The sequence below is a fragment of the Balaenoptera physalus genome, assembly GCF_965194825.1.
Source record: "Balaenoptera physalus genome assembly, chromosome: 21".
In the NCBI taxonomy this organism is placed as follows: Eukaryota; Metazoa; Chordata; class Mammalia; order Artiodactyla; family Balaenopteridae; genus Balaenoptera; species Balaenoptera physalus.
Window position 1 is genome coordinate 11164439 of NC_138902.1, and position 16778 is coordinate 11181216.

Consider the following 16778-nt stretch of genomic DNA (forward strand, 5'->3'; position numbering starts at 1 on the left):
ATCGGCTAGAGGTGGAGCCAGAATAAGGACTAGTGTGAGTAAATGAGGAAAGCTTAGGCAATTCAAACAGCCTTGAGTATTCATAACCAATTTTATTGGATTGGTAGGTATGTGATAAGTGCTGTGCAGAGGAATAGAGTAGCACAGTAATTCTCCCATGTTTGGTATGTATTTATTCCTTAATAAAATAATAAACCCATTATATTATAAGACAAGGACATTTCTTAAGCTATACTTTATATTTTCCAAAACAAAAGAAAATTTAGTTGTTTTACATTTTTTACAAATCTCTTTAATGTCTGAGTTAATAAAAGACAGCTCTCATATCTGCTTCTGCATTCAATCTGTTGTGTTGTGTTGGTTGAAGTATATGAAGAAAATCTAGCTTCATACAGATAAACAAGAAAGGGAGGAGTATTTTAATAGTTTTTTCAGATAATTATGGATATTCTTTGATGCTACACCAAAACTCAACAAGTGATAGCATTTAAAGGTTACTTACAATGTGGAATCAGAAACTAAACTAATGAAACTTTTATACCATCTTTTTTTTTTAATTTCTGAATTTTATTTTATTTTTTTATACAGCAGGTTCTTATTAGTTATCCATTTTATACATATTAGTGTATATATGTCAATCCCAGTCTCCCAATTCATCACACCATACCATCTTAATGGTTACATTAAAATCCATCAGTCTATTTGACACTTTGAATGGATATTTTACTCATGAATATCTTTGTAACTTCACACATTTTTTTCATTTGGAAAATATTGGCTTACTGAGTTATGCAGATCTTCTCAATGTTGACATACTTCAAACAATACAAAATAATTCATTAATGTCATCACATAACATATAAAGAAAGTATCCGGAAGCTGTCAAACATATGGTGGTGAATTCAAGTTTTACAGTATTCTAATTTTCCCCTAAACGTTCAGTCTTATCATTGGCAAGAAAAGAAGTGTCAATGTTTTCCTTGAAATAAAGGGCTCACTCTTTATTTCCAACACAATGTCAGCCAAATACCCAAGTCTGAATAATCATGATTTGTCCTCCTGCTGTTCTTTCAAGTAAAAATGGTGTTCCATGACAAAAGTAGCTTGCTCAGATCACAAATGAAGCAGCTGACAGGAGCTTTTCTTTGAGACAAACGCCATACTTCACTTTGCAACACAAGTGCTCCCCATTTTGTTGGGGAGAAATACGAAAACGATGTGTATTCAAGGAGTTGAGGTCTGATGAGATTAACAAGTTTTACAGGTTTATCAAGGACTTTCCTAAGTGAAACTGTTTTGTTTTGTTTTTTAACTGCGTGGTGAAGAATACAAAGACAGTACAATTTAATGCCACTGCCTCAATTCGTGCTAAGGTGCCAGTAGTTTTACTCACCTTGGCTTTTGTGTCATCTGTGCAAATGTCAACAGACTTGTTCCGGGATAAACCATGAGCCTCAAAAAAGGTATTCAACGTTTCGTGTTTCCTGCCAAGCAACAAGTTTGTTGTCAGAAAAGTTCTTCAGCTCTTTGTGTTTGTTGCCACGTGTTCATGAAAGATCTTCAGTGTTTATTAGCTGGGGCTGATAATGGATTAAAACATGCAAAGCAGCAAACCCAGCCACATCTATAGATTTGTCCCATTGATAAAGCAAAAGTACAATTTCTGCACATGAGAATTCATTTATCACATCGGTAGCCCAAACTTTCATATAACTAGTTACTGTGTCATTGGAAAGTGGCACTACCATGATTTCTCTATGGACTTCATTCTGCAGGCATTCAGCATTGTCAACTGTAAACCTTTTGTAAGCCTTTCAGCTATGGTGTGCACTTCTTCAGCCAACATAGTAAGATAACTTACCCTGTAGGTTGTTTTGGAGGTTTTCTCATTTCTAATGTGAAAATCTGTAACAAATAACTTTTCACTTTTAAAGAGCTCATCACACCTACATTTAAAATGTTCAATTCCTTTTTCTGTAAATGCTGAGTGACTGGTCTCCAAGTGATACTACAACTTAATTGGCATCATAATACTCTTTCCTTTAATTAATAAACTTTATTTTTTAGAGCGATTTTAGGTCCACAGCAAACTTGAGCAGAAATTATAGAGAGTTCCTATATACACCACATCCACACACACTCAACCTCCTCCACTATCTACATCTTGAATTAGAGTGGATGTGCGTTACAACCAATGAACCTATGTAGACACGTCATTATCACCCAAGGTCCATAATTTACATTAGGGTTTACTCTTGGTGCTGTACATCGTATGGATCTTGATAAATGTAAATGACAGGCATCCACCATTGTAGTAACATACAGAATAGTTTCTCTGTCCTAAAAATCCTCTGTGCTCTGCTAATTCATTCCTCTGCTCCCCTTCACTCCTGGCAACCACTGATCTTTTTACTGTCTCCATAGTTTTGCCTTTTCCAGAATGTCATATAGTTGGAATCATACAGTTTGTAGACTTTTCAGATTGGCTTCTTTCACTTAGTAATATGCATTTAAGTTTCCTGCATGTCTTTTCATGACTTGACAGCTCATTTCTTCTTAGCCCTGAATAATACTCCATTGTCTGGGTGTACCACAGTTTGTTTATCCAGTCCTCTACTGAAGGACATCTTGGTTGCTTCCAAGTTTTGGCACTTATGAATAAAGCTGCTATAAACATCCATGTGAAGGTTTTCATGTGGACATAAGTTTTCAATCCATTAGGATAAATACCAAGGGGTGCCACTGTTGGATTATTTGGTAAGAGTATGTTTAGTTTTATAAGAAACTGCCAAACTGTCCTCCAAAGTGGCTGTGCCATGTTGCATTTCCACCAGCAGTGAACGGGAGTTCCTGTTGCTCAACGTCTTTGCCAGCATTTGTTGTCTTTTTTGGATTTTGGCCATTATAACAGGTTTATAGTGGTAACTCACTGTTGTTTTAATTTGTAATTCCCTAATAACATATGATGTTGAACATCTTTTTATGTGCTTACTTGCCATCTGTATATCTTCTTTAGTGGAGGTGTCTGTTCAGGTCTTTTGCCCATTTTTAAATCGGGTTGTTTGTTTTCTTATTGTTGAGTGTTAAGAGTTCTTTGTATATTTTGGAGAACAGTCCTTTATCAGATGTGTCATTTGCATATATTTTCTTTTAGTTTGTGGCCTGTCTTATTCTCTTAACAGTGTCTTTCACAGAGCAGAAGTTTTTAACTTTAATGAAGTCCAGCTTATCAATTAGTTCTTTCATAAATCATGTCTTTGGTGTTGTCTCTAAAAAGTCATCACCATACCCAAGGTCATTGGGTTTTCTCCTATGGTATGTCTACAAGTTTTACAGTTTTGTATGATACATTTAGGACTATGCTCCATTATGAGTTAATTTTTGTGAAGGGTGTGAGGTCTGTATCTAGATTCTTTTTTTCTTTTTTTTTTTTTGCATGTGGGTGTCCATTTGTTCCAGCATCATTTGTTGAAGAGACTATATTTGCTTCATTGTAATGCCTTGCTTCTTCACCAGACCAGTTGACCATATTTATGCGAGTCTACTTCTGGGCTGCTGTTCTATGCTATTGATTTATTTGCTTATTCTTTCACCAATAATCACACGGTCTTGAATACTGAAGCTTTACAGTAAAACTTAAAATAATGTAATGTCAGTCTGACTTTCTTGTTCTTCTTCAATATTGAGTTGGCTCTTCTGGGACTTTTGTCTCTCTATATAAACTTTAGAATCAGTTTGTCAATATCCACAAAATAACTTGCTGGAACTTTGATTGGGGTTGTACTGAATCTGTAGATCAAATTGGGAAGATATCTTGACAACATTGAGTTTTCCTATCCATGAACACAGAATATCTCTGTTTTTTTCTAGTTCATTTTTGATATCTTTCATCAGAGTTTTGTAGTTTTCCTCAAATAGATCTTGAATATATTTTGTTAGATTTATACCTAAAATTTTATTTTTGGGGTGCTAATGTAAATGGTAATGTGCTTTAATTTCAAATTCCACTTCTTCGTTGTTGGTATGTAGGAAAGCACTTGGCTTTTGTACAGTTACCCTGTATCCTGCAACCTTACTATAATCACTTATTAGTTCCAGGAGTTTTTTGTTGATTCTTTCACATTGTTTATGTAGACGATCATGTCATATGTGAACAAAGACACTTTAATTTCTTCCTTCTCAATCTGCATACCTTTTATTTTCCATTTCTTGTCTTATTGCTTAGCTAGGATTTCCAGTATGATGTTTAAAAAGCAGTGATAAGAGGCGATGTCTTTGCCTTATTCCTGATCTTGGTGGGAAAGCTTTGAGTTTCTCAACATCAAGTATGATGTTAGCTGTAGGTTCTTTGTAGATATTCTTTTATCAAGCCAAGGCAGTTCCCCTCTATTCCTAGTTTACTGAGAGTTTTTTTTTATCATGAATGGGAATGGATTTTGTTAAATGCTTTTTGCATTTATTGATATGATCTTGTGATTTTTCTTTTTTAGCCATGTGATGGTTTTGGTATTAGGGTAATTCTGGCCTCATAGAATACATTAGGAAATATTTCCTCTGCTTCTGTCCTCTGAAAGAGATTGTAAGCAGTTAGTATAATTTATTCCTTAAATGTGTGGTAGAATTCACCAGTGAACCCATCTGGACCTGGTGCTTTCTGTTTTGGAAGATCATTAATTATTGATTTGATTTCCTTAATAGACATAGGCCTATCAGGTGGCCTATTTCTTCTGCATGAGTTTTGGCAGATTGTGTCTTTCAAGGAATTGGTCCATTTCATCTAGGTTATCAAATTTGTAGGCACAGATTTATTCATAATATTCCTTTATTATTCTTTTTAATGTCCATGAAATCTTTAGTAATGTCTCCTCTTTTCTTTCAGTTATTAATAATTTGTGTCCTCACTTTTTTTCTTAGTTAGCTTGGCAAGAAGTTTATCCACTTTATTGATCTTTCCAAAGAACCAGCTTTGGGTTTTATTGATTTTTCTCCCCTGATTTCCTGTTTTGAATTTCATTAATTTCTGTTCTAATTTTTATTATTTCTTTTCTTCTGCTTACCTTGGATTTAATTTGCTCTTCTTTTTCTAGTTTCCTAAAAGAGAAGCTTAAATGATTGGTTTTAGACATTTCTTCTTTTCTAATATGTGTTCAATGCTATAATGTTCCCTTTAAGCACTGCTTTCACGGTATATTAAAATTTTAATGTTTTATTTTTTACTGAGTTCAAAATTTAAAATTTTCTCTTGAGATTTCGTCTTTGACCCGTGTGTTGTTTAATCTCCAAGAGTTTGGGGATTTTTTCATCTATCTTCCTGCTACTGATTTCTAGCTTAATTCCACTGTGGTCTGAGAGTACACATTGTATGATTTCTGTTCTTTTAAATTTGTTAAGGTGTGTTTTATGGCCCAGAATGTGGTTTATCTTGCTGAATGTTTCATGTGAACTTGAGAAAAATGTGTAACTTGCTGTTGTTGGGTGAAGCAGTCTATAGATGTCAGTTATATCCATTTGATTGATGGTGCTGAGTTCAACTGTATCCTTAGTGATTTTCTCCCTACTGGAGTCCATTTCTTACAAAGGAGTGTTATATTATGCATATAAGCATACATAACTGAATACATTTTGGTAGTGTTATTTTGAACAAACTGTCATCTGTTAGATCAATTAAGAAAAATAAAGTTTTAATTGTGCTTTCACTTATTCCTTCTCCAATGCTCGTCTTTATCTAGATCTGAGTTTTTCATCTATATCAATTTCCTTCTACATTAAGAACTTCTTTTAACATTTCTTGCAAGGCAGGTCTACTGGAAACAAATTTCCCCAATTTTTATCTGAGAAAGTCTTTATTTCTCTCTTACTTTTGAAGGATAATTTCACAGGGTACAGTATTCTTGGTTGGTGGGTTTTCTTTTCTGTCAACACTTTAATATTTTACTCCACTCTCTTCTTGTTTGCATGGTTCCTGAGGTGAAGCCAGATGTAATTCTTATTTTTGTTCCTCTATAGGTAAGCTTTTTTATCTTCTACCTTCTTTCAAGATTTTTTCGTTATCTTTGGTTTTCTGCAGTTTGAATATGATATGCCTATGTGTAGTTTGGGGGCATTTATTCCGCTTGGTGTTCTCTGAGCTTCCTGGATTTGTGTTTTGGTGTCTGACATTAATTTGAAGTAATTCTCAGTCATTATTACTTCAAATATTGGTTCTGTTCCTTTCTCTCTTTCTTCTCCTTCTGGCATTCCCACGATACATACATATGTTATGCCTTTTGTAGTTGTCTCACAGTTCTTGGATATTCTGTTTTTTTCAGTCTTTTTTCTCTTTGTTGTTCATTTTTGGAAGTTTCTGTTGTAATATCCTCAAGTGTAGAGATTCTTTCCTAGCCGTGTCTGGTCTATTAAAGAGCCTATCAATGGCATCCTGCACGTCTATTACAGTGGTTTTGATCTTGGGCTTTTTTTTTTTTTTTTAGAATTTTCATCTCTCTTTTTACATTATCCACCATGTCTTGCATGTTGTCTGCTTTTTCCATTAAAGTGCCTAGCATTTTAATCACAGTTTAAGAAAATTCTTGGTAATTCCAACATTCCTCCCATATCTGACTCTGGTTCTGGTCCCTTCAAACTGTGTTTTTTGCCTTTTAGTACACATTGTAATTTTTTGTTGAAAGGTGGACATGATGTACTGAATAAAAGGTATCGCGGTAAACAGGGCTTTAGTAAAGGAACGGTAAGTGTGGCGGCAGGGTAGCATTCTATAGCCCTATGATTAGGTCTCAGTCTTTTGAGCCTCTGTGAACAACCCTGGTGCTTCTCAGTTCCTCTCCTCGTCTTTGGTGGGAGAGGATGGGTAGAGGGGGCTGGAGTTGGAAGTTTTTCTTCCCCATGTGGAAAGCTAGAGGGGGCTGCAGTTGGGTATTTCCCTTCCCCACGGTCAGCTAGGCTCTGATAAAGCCCTAGCAGGTTAGGCTCTGGATAAATAGTTTCTCCCAAGGGCAGACCATGTTAAGAAGAACAGAATTCTCTGGGTTTTTCAAAATGGTTACTTTTCCCTTCCCCCTGGTGGAAGCACAAGGGAATTTTTTTCTGATATTCCCTGTGAGCTCCTAGAGGTAAAACTCACAAAATCGTGGGGACCCCCTACGACTGGATCCTCCTGCAGTTTTTAACTCTCAGACTGTCCCCTCTGAGTCTCCAGCAATTCATCAATTACAGTTCAGGTTTCCCTACCTGGGCACTGGTTCCCACGGAGTTTTCTGCCAGGGGGTTTCAGATCTGGTAAATCGTGATTCTCTCCATTTACCTGTTTGTCTCTTTAAATTTCTGGACAGCCGTTTGCCCTGTGATTTCACTGCTCTGACGACAGATCTAAGAAGAGTTGCTGATTTTTCAGTTTGTTCAGCTTTGTTCTTGTTGTTAGGATGGCGTGATCACTTCTAAGATCCTGCTGGACCAGAAACCAGAAGTCACTCACCGTAATACTTTCAGAAATAATAATAAATTATTAACATGTATACAACCAAGGAAAAGGTAATATTCACCATATTTTTATTTCTTATTCACAATTTCACCCTTCTTCTTTGAAAGTTCCTGCCTTCTGAGGCAGAGAGATGACTATATGCAGATGGTGAAGCTGTGGGCTGAGAAAGTAACCATTCACCTTTAAAATAAGAAAGATATATTATAAATAAATTTTATTTTAGAATACAATTTTATTAAATTTCAAAATAGTTCTACAAAATGTTTAAAATTTTAGAAAAGTTTTTAATATTTAAAAATATGATTGCAATATAGCCAATATTTTACAGTAACTATAAATGGAGTCTAACCTTTAAAAGTTATGAATCACTACATTGTTCACCTGTAACTTTTGTAATATTGTACATTAATTATACTTCGATTTTTAAAAATCTCAAAAAGAAAATGATTGCAAATCAAGACAACAAAATGTGCTTACTTCGTTTCCACGTAGGCTGGAGACAAACTTCAGGATTTCAAAATAACAAGTGTTTTGACAATAATGAGATTAAAGACATTATAGCAAGTATAACTGAAGTAGTAAGAGCTCAGCAAAAGTACTGAGAACAAACTTAGTTAATGTCTGAAAATGCACATATTTAGATCCTAAGTATGCTTTCTTGGAAAATTCTGGAAAACATTCCTGAGCAAATGGCAAATAATGTTGTAATATTATTATAAGAATAGTTTCAACCTTGAAAACTTCCTGAAAGGGTCTTGCGATCTCACAGGGGTCCCCAGACCACATTCTGAGAACTGCTGGATTAGCACAAAGGTCTGGAGATGGACAAACAGGGTCAAACACAGCTCCTGGCCTGAATATCAGTGAAGGTGGGATGTGTTGACCAGGTGTTTTCACTCTGGTGCTTATGGTGGAAACAGTGACTATTGTAGGTGCTCCTCTGAAGTGTTGAGACATTTTAAGTTCAAGGAGAAAAGACAGTGTAAGTTGGAAGAGATGGCACCCACTCTGGCATCCAAAGTCTGCAATTTTAATTCATCACTTTTCAACTACCTTGGCCTTCTTCATCTATAAGATGAAAGCTTTAGACTAGATGCCTGATCTCAAAACTCCCTTGCTGTTCTAACCATTTCTAATGAATTAATATGCTGAAAGCATAGTGATTTTTATACTCCCAGCACTGCAGAGTTGTATCAGTTCACAAGAGGGCATGAAAACATGGCCTTAGCAATTTCTACAGACATACAATCATCCACACCAGTGGGGTCCTCGGAACAGATAACAGCGCTGCTGGCCTGCTTCCTGAGTGCTTGGCCTGCAGACTTGATGAGATCAAACTCCAGTTTTACCAAAAATATCTCCACTATTTGGCTTGAAGAAAAAAAGCATAAACAAAAACCTTGATTTGACTAAAATACCAGCAAAGAGGGACACCATCTGTGACCTTACTGAGGAATTTTGAAACTGAGTGGCTAAGAGAGAAATTTGCAAGAGAGCTGTAGTATTAACTTACTGTTCTCAAGGCTGCCTAGGAAACTTACCAAGAAAAAAAAAAAATCAATGATTACTAGGCTGGAACACTTCAGGTGGGTCCTGCCTAAGAGCCCAACTGGGGGAAAAAAATGTATAAATTATAGCCCATTGGAGGAAAATATAATGAAAGAAAAGACAGACATTTCAATTGTCCCACAAAAAGATAAAATAGCTAGAAATAAACTTACCAATAAATGTGCAGTTTCTACAAAGAAAATTTTTAAATTTACTTTTGGACACAAAGGAAAAGCTGACCAAGTGAAAAGTGTACTGTTCTTAGCTGGGAAGACTCAATATCATAAAGATATCAAGTCTCTATAAATTTAACATAATTCCAATAAAATTTTTAAATGAATTTTTAAATTCGAGAAGTTGAGTCTAAACCTTGTATAAAAGACAGAGAAAAACAAATACCATTATGATTTCACCTATATGTGGCATCTAAAAAGCAAAACAAATGAACAAACAGAAGCAGAGTAATAGATAACAGAGAACAAACAGGTGGTTGCCAGAGGGGAAGGGGGAGGAAAGAAATCGATGAGGGTTCAAACTTCAGTTACAAAGTAAAGGAGTGAAGGGTATGAAGTGTACAGTATGGGGAATATAGCCAACAATTATGTGATATCTTTGTGTGGTGACAGATGGTAACTAGACTTATCATGGTGATCATCTGAAATGTTTAGAAATATTGAATCACTATGTTGTACAACAGGAACTAACATAGTGTCATAGGTCAATTACACATCAAAACAAACAGACTCAGAGAAAAAGAGATCAGATTTCTGGCTACTAGTTGGGGGAGGGGAAATTGGATGAAGGCAGTCAAAAGTACAGACTTCCAGTTATAAGATAAATAAGTACTAGGGGTGTAATGAAACACATGATAAATATAATTAGCACTGCTGTATGTTATATATGAAAGTCATTAGGAAAGTAAATCCTAAGAGTTCTCATCACAAGGAAAAAATTTTTTTCTTTTTCTTTTATTTTGTATCTATATGAGATGATAGATGCTCACTAAACTTACTGTGGTCATCATTGCATGATGTATATGAGTGGAATCGTTATGCTGTACATAAATATACAGCTGCATGTCAATTACATCCCAATAAAACGGGAAGGAAAAAACAAGATTTGCCACTAACATTTTGAAAAACAAGTAATTAAGGGGGATTGGACCAATTAGATATTTTTTAATGTTGTAAATTTCAATAAATAAATTGTTATACACAAATCAGTAGAAAGGATGAGAAAGTTTAGAAACAGACCCAAATACATATAGGAATGTATAGTATAATATAATATGTATAATACGGTGAAGATGGCATTAAAATCAATGGGGAAAATACAGAGTATTCAATAAATGGCCTTGGAATTACTGGGTAAACAAATGGACAAATTCCAAAGGGGCTACATATTTAAATACAGAAAAGCAAGCTGTAAAAGCAGATGGGAAAACATGACAGAATTTTTTCTAAGCTGAGAGTGGCTACAGCCCACCTCTTCACTCCAAGGAGGTCAGCCCACAGATGAGCCACAAGTCTTGTGAGCTACAAAACCACACGGTGGTCCTGCCCTCACCTTCCAAGGTCAAAACAAGCATTTGCATCTTTACATCTGTCCTCCAATCTCATGTGACCAAAATGTCTTCTGTGATCCACCCTGCAGGAAACATACATGACAGGGAATTGTGAAGCCCGCGGTTCAGCCTAATCAAGGTGACACATTTCAAAACCACCACCGTCGGATGACATGCAATCAAAATTCTCTATTCCGGCATTGTTAGTGAAAGCAAAATATTGTAAATAACGTTTATAGCTATCACAAAGGGTCTGGTTAAACAAATTATGGTAATCTAGAGATGGAAATACTGTACAGTCATAAAAAGAATGAAAAAACTCTTGATTTACTGACATGACACAATCTCTGAAATATTGTGTCAATTGAAAAAAGGAGTTGAGACCAGAGAGTTTATATACATATGTGTGTGTGTGCATATATATATATATATTTTTTGCTCGCATACGCATAAACTATCTCTGAAATGATATGCAAGAAGGTGTTGATTTTCACTGATTCCAGGGAGGAAAAATAGTGGCTGAGGGACAGGGATACCAAGAAGATATCCTTTCACACTCATTGAATTTTGAATCATATGAATTGACCTATTTTTAAATGAATTAAATTTAAGAAACAAACGGAAACAGTCAAAAGGGTGTGTATAGAAGTGAGAGAGTGGCATGGACATATATACACTACCAAATGTAAAATAGATAGCTAGTGGGAAGCAGCCGCATAGCACAGGGAGATCAGCTCAGTGCTTTGTGACCACCTAGAGGGGTGGGATAGGGAGGATGGGAGGGAGACGCAAGTGGGAGGAGATAGATACATATGGGGATACATGTATATGTATAGCTGATTCACTTTGTTATAAAACAGAAACTAACACACAATTGCAAAGCAATTGTACTCCAATAAAGATGTTTTAAAAAAAGAAAAAAAAGGGTGTGTATAGAATATCCAGTATGTACCTGGCACGGTGCTAGGGAATATCCGGGCCACAAGGATAACTCAGACCCGGAGCATCTCCTGCCCTGAAGGACCTAAGAATCCTCCTGGGTTTTAAATGTCAGTGTCCTGCCAGGTTCTGGGGACCACTTCTTTTCTCACTCTGGGGTAATCCCAGCCACTCTAGTAGATTTAACTATCATCTGTATGCTGAATTGTCCCAAACACATGTCTCTAACCTTGGGGTCACCCTCAGTTTTAGACGCGTGTGTCTATTTCTAGTTCATTTTGACAGAGTGGGTCCTACAAATACCAACACTCCCCAAATCAAATCAATCATCTTCCCCTCCCCCAAAGACAGCCCCTGGAAGCCCTAACCCTGATCCTCCTGCCAAATTCCCTATCTTAATTGATTTTTCATTCTGTGCTTTATTGTTATTAAAACAGAAGAGTTAATTTTTACAAGTTTGTCTTTTTCGTCTTCTGCTTTGGTTTGAATGGTAAGAAAGGCTTTTCTATTCCCATATCAGATAAAAATGTATCCATATTTTCTTCTATTTCTTTTATGGGTTAATTACATCTTTTTTTTCTTTCTGAAATGTATTTTGGTGTGAAGTAGGGATCTAACATCCCAACACCACTTATTGAATTAAAAAATTCATCCTTACTCTTATTTGCTTGAATCAGTTTTCAGCTGATTCTCTGGGGTTTTCCAGGTAGTTAATGTAACGAGTGAAAATTTTTCTCTCCTTTCTTACATTTACACCACCTGTATTAGTCAGAATGTTTTGGTGACCCACAAGAGAAATCCTCCTGAAACTTTCTTAAGCAAGAAATGAAAGTACCAGAATGGACAGAAGTTGCTTCCGTCATGGTTGAATTTGGGGATACGTATGATGTCTTAATTTGTCTCTCTGGCCCTCCGCTCTTCTTCTTTCTGTGTGGTTCTCATCTTCAGATGGGTGCACTAGAGCAGAGGCAGGGTGCTGAGTCACCCATGGGCCCTCACTTAACACACTTTTCTTGGCCTGGTGACATAACTACACGGAGCCTTAGTAGGCTGCCTGACAATGTTTTTTTTTTAATTTTTATTTATTTATTTATTTATTTTAACATCTTTATTGGAGTATAATTGCTTTACAATGGTGTGTTAGTTTCTGCTTTATAACAAAGTGAATCAGTTACGCATATACATATGTTCCCATATCTCTTCCCTCTTGCATTTCCCTCCCTCCCACCCTCCCTATCCCACCCCTCTAGGTGGTCACAAAGCACCGAGCTGATCTCCCTGTGCTATGCGGCTGCTTCCCACTAGCTATCTATTTTATTTGGTAGTGTATATATGTCCATGCCACTCTCTCACTTTGTCACATCTTACCCTTCCCCCGCCCCATATCCTCAAGTCCATTCTCTAGTAGGTCTGTGTTTTTATTCCCATCTTGCCACTAGGTTCTTCATGACCTTTTTTTTTTTTTAATGTTATTTTTAATTGCTTGACTTGCCAAAACCCAATACAGAGGTTAGCATCTTGTCGTGCTGGGCCAGGCAGTTCTATGAATAACTACCAGTTAGCTAAACAGCTGGAGCTGGACCACACCTTCTTGTCTCATTTTAAACGTCTTAGTCTCGGCTTATGGAGAGGAAAAATGGACTGGGGAGGTTTCCATGGCATCAGCATCCACTGATGCTGCATTTCAAGCCTGTCATCCAGAATGGCTGCAAAGGGAGACCTGTCCGCCCTGGTGCAGCAGCGGTGCCTGGAGGGAAGCGCCCAGCGCAGCCCAGGAGTTTGGGTTTCCTCCCAGTTCAGGATCCTCCCACACACCCCACTGCAATCACCAGACTCCAACTCAACGGGCTTAACCCTCAGCACTAGAGGTGAGAGCAAAGTACAGAACTCAGTTGTTGCAATTCGGCGTGATTACTAGACTGGATTTCAGTATTTTCAAACGTTTGGCTTTCTTTGTTTTGTTTCCAGCCAAGCCACATTGGTCTGGAATTTGTCACTTTTCTGGTACATTTTATGCAAGACTTTGAGTCTGATTTAAGCCTTAACTTCAGGGAGCCTGAGACCCAAGGGCCTCCTTCCCTGACTACGTAGATGACCAGCTTCCCTGCCTGGGATGGGGTAACACTCAGGAGCCCCAACTTCACATTTTCCCTGAGGGTCTTTTACTTACAGACCAACTCTCCAAACCAATTTCTACCCTGATAAAGCCTTTTTGTATTTGAAAACCTACTGTTCCAGGACTTCCCTGGTGGTCCAGTTGTTAAGATTCGGAACTTACACTGCAGGGGGCACAGGTTCGATCCCTGGTCGGGGGAACTAAGATACTGCATGCCGTGCGGCCAAAAAATAAATATAAATATAAATATAAATGTAAATAAATTTTAAAAGCACTTAAAAAAAGAAAACCTACTGTTCCTCCCTTAAAATTCCCCTCGGGCTTAGCCCTCTGCCCCTTCCCCATCCCACTCCCCCATCCTCCTTGGGAGGGGTCCCCACCCTCACTGCCTCATAGGGTGCCCAAGTCACCTTTGGTTTTACGGTTGCTGGGAGGCGGGTGAGGGAATATTCCAGAAGCTGTCACAGTGGAGCCAGGGGACAGCAGAGCACACCTGTGGCAGGGGCCGGGCCCCTCTACCCCTGTGGTCGCAGGTGAGGGCATCTGTGGCAGAGTCAGGTTTCCACTGGTGTGAACTGGTATGAACTGGTGTGGACTTCACTTCACTGGCACTGGCTCTGGGTGTAGGCGGCTTGAATTTTCTAACCACATGGAAAATGAGAGACCACGGGGAAAAAAATAACAGCAGGATCAGACTGGGAGAAGATATTTGCAGAATATAAACCAAACATGGTCTCTTATCTAGAGAATACAGGGAAAGAAAAAAAAAGGAAGTCCAATTGGGAAAAAAAGAGAGAAGCAAATCCAAACAACAGTAACAACAAAAAACAGGCAATTCAAGAAGAAGAACCCAGAAGGCTAATCAGCATATGAAGATACAATGTCAGTGGTACTGAGAAGTGAGACAAAACAAGAATATGTCCCTTTATACTGGCTAGAAGGGCAGAAAGCAGAAAGCTGACGATGCTGGGAGCCTGTGGGGTTATGGGAACAGCAATGGAAGTGTGGATTGCTGCAGTGATTCTAGAGAACCATGCGGTGGTACTTGGTGGAATCCCGTGGTCGCTCAGCCTGTACCCAGTCCCCTCCAGAAGAGCAATTCTCAGGCCCGCCCACAAGGGGGCAGGTACGAGGATGTTCACTGAAGCACTGGTTGGAGGGGGGATTTGGAGTTAACCTAGGTGTCCATAGCAGAGGGAGTGGATAAGAAAAATGTGGTAGATTACACTAGGGACTTCTCTGCAGCAGTGAGAAGCAATGAACCAGATGTGCATGCAGCAGCGTGGATGCCTTACAAAAATAGTAAGAAACAGAATGACAATACAGAATACTCTTATGTAAATTAATTATACATGCACAGTAGTGGTAATGCTTACACAACACAGTGACTATGCTAAAAACCACTGAACTGTACATGCTAAAATGGTGAATTATATGACATGTGAATTATATCTCAAAATACACATGCACATAAACAACAGTAAATGTTTTCATACGAGCAAATAAAAAAAATACTTAGCATTTCAAACACATTAGGATGCTTGCCTATGCAGGTTAGGAAAGAGGGAGTAAAAACGGGGGCAAAAGTGAATAAAAGAGTAAAGCTTGCGGCTTCCCTGGTGGTCCAGTGGTAAAGAATCTGCCTGCCAATGCAGGGGACCTGGGTTCCAGCCCTGGTCGGGGAATTGAGACCCCACATGCCACGGGGCAACTAAGCCTGCGCGCCACAACTATTGAGCTCGCGTGCCTCAATGAGAGAGCCCGTACGCCACAACTAGAGAGAGAAAACCTGAAGGCCGAAACTATAGAGAAGCCCGAGCACCGCAACAGAGACCGTGCGTTATAACAAAAAGATGCCGCGCGCCTCCACGAAGATCCCGCGTGCCGCAACTAAGACCCGACGCAGCCAAAGGAATAAGGAAAATTAAAAAATAAAATGAATATTTTTAAAAATATTTTTTTAAAAAGAACAAAGCTTTGTGCAGTCAATGGTTAAAAAGCCGGGTGGCGGGTCAGTGAGGACTCTGGCCCAGCACAGCTGGGGGACCCCAAGGCCAGCCTCCACAGAGGGCCTCCTCTTGCCCACTCACCCGGCACCTCCTGGAAAACAGCTCATCTTCAGAATGCACATCCACTTCTTTCCCAGCCTCCTCCAGTGTTGAGGCCAAGCTCCTTTCCACACCAAGAAAGCCCAGTCTCTCCTTTTCTTTCATAAGAGCTCTTGATTCTAGATTAGGAAAAGCCCTGATTGTCAAGAAACATTGAGCAGTTTTCCTTCCTCGTGGACAAAGAGGAGTGACTCAGCATTGAGATATCATAATTCTCTGGTCTCCCTTGCCTGGAAGGGAAGCGAATGTTTACTTCTTCGTGGGACAAACCGTTTCCAAGGGAACAGAGACACTGAGTTCAGTTCTCCATCCAAACATCCTTCATACCTGCTTATGCACGGAATAGAGATCCACTCAAACTGCCCTAGGCCAAGAAAAGGAGTTTACTCTAGTGTACAGGAGCATCTCTTGGAACTCAGAGGTTGAAATGTAGTCACACTTCAAGAAGAAAATAAAACAGGAAGCTGGAGAGTTGCCAGGAGTCAAGGATTCAGTCTTTTGCCCTTCCCCCATACCTCTCTCTCCCCCCTCCTTCCCTCTCTTTCTCCCCACTTTACTTTTTCATGCACAAGGTGGGACATAGGTTTCCCCACAGTCGGAGCAACCAGCAGAGAGCAGAGCTCCATATGTCACTGAGCCTCAATACCCAGTTCCTGGGAGGAAAAACTTGTTTGGACCAACTTGGATCGTGTTCATTTAGCTCTTGGGGAGGTGGGAGCAGGTGTGGCATGGGAGTGGAAAGCAAAGTCACATACTACGAAAACCCACCCTGGGGGGGAGATGACAATTCTCAAAGAAGGGGTTCAAGTTGGCCAGACAGCTCCAGAAGGAGTCTACTGAAATGTTTATAGAAATCTATCATGTATTAATCAGAAATAAAAACTCCATTTAATTTTTAAAAAATTTTTATTGGAGCCTAGTTGATTTTCAATAGTGTGTTAGTTTCAGGTGTACAGAAAAGTGATTCAGTTATGCATATACATATATTCAGTCCTTTTCAGATTATTTTCCCATATAGGTTGTTAC

General features: G+C 38.5%; 1 long non-coding RNA gene across 7 annotated transcripts; it reads right to left on the reverse strand.

Annotated features, from left to right (window-relative positions):
- Positions 1-545: 545 nt before the first annotated feature.
- On the reverse strand, positions 546-15834 carry LOC309651682. Of its 7 annotated transcripts, XR_014258310.1 has the most exons (6): positions 15735-15834; positions 14055-14285; positions 10592-10672; positions 7539-7657; positions 7228-7441; positions 546-1580 (listed from the first exon to the last, which is right to left on the reverse strand). It is a non-coding gene; the product is annotated as an uncharacterized lncRNA (long non-coding RNA). The 7 variants fall into 7 exon arrangements; XR_014258311.1 differs by lacking the exon at positions 15735-15834 and having other exon boundaries at positions 7228-7444; positions 14055-14633; XR_014258313.1 differs by lacking the exon at positions 15735-15834 and having other exon boundaries at positions 7539-7637; positions 14055-14628.
- Positions 15835-16778: the final 944 nt, after the last annotated feature.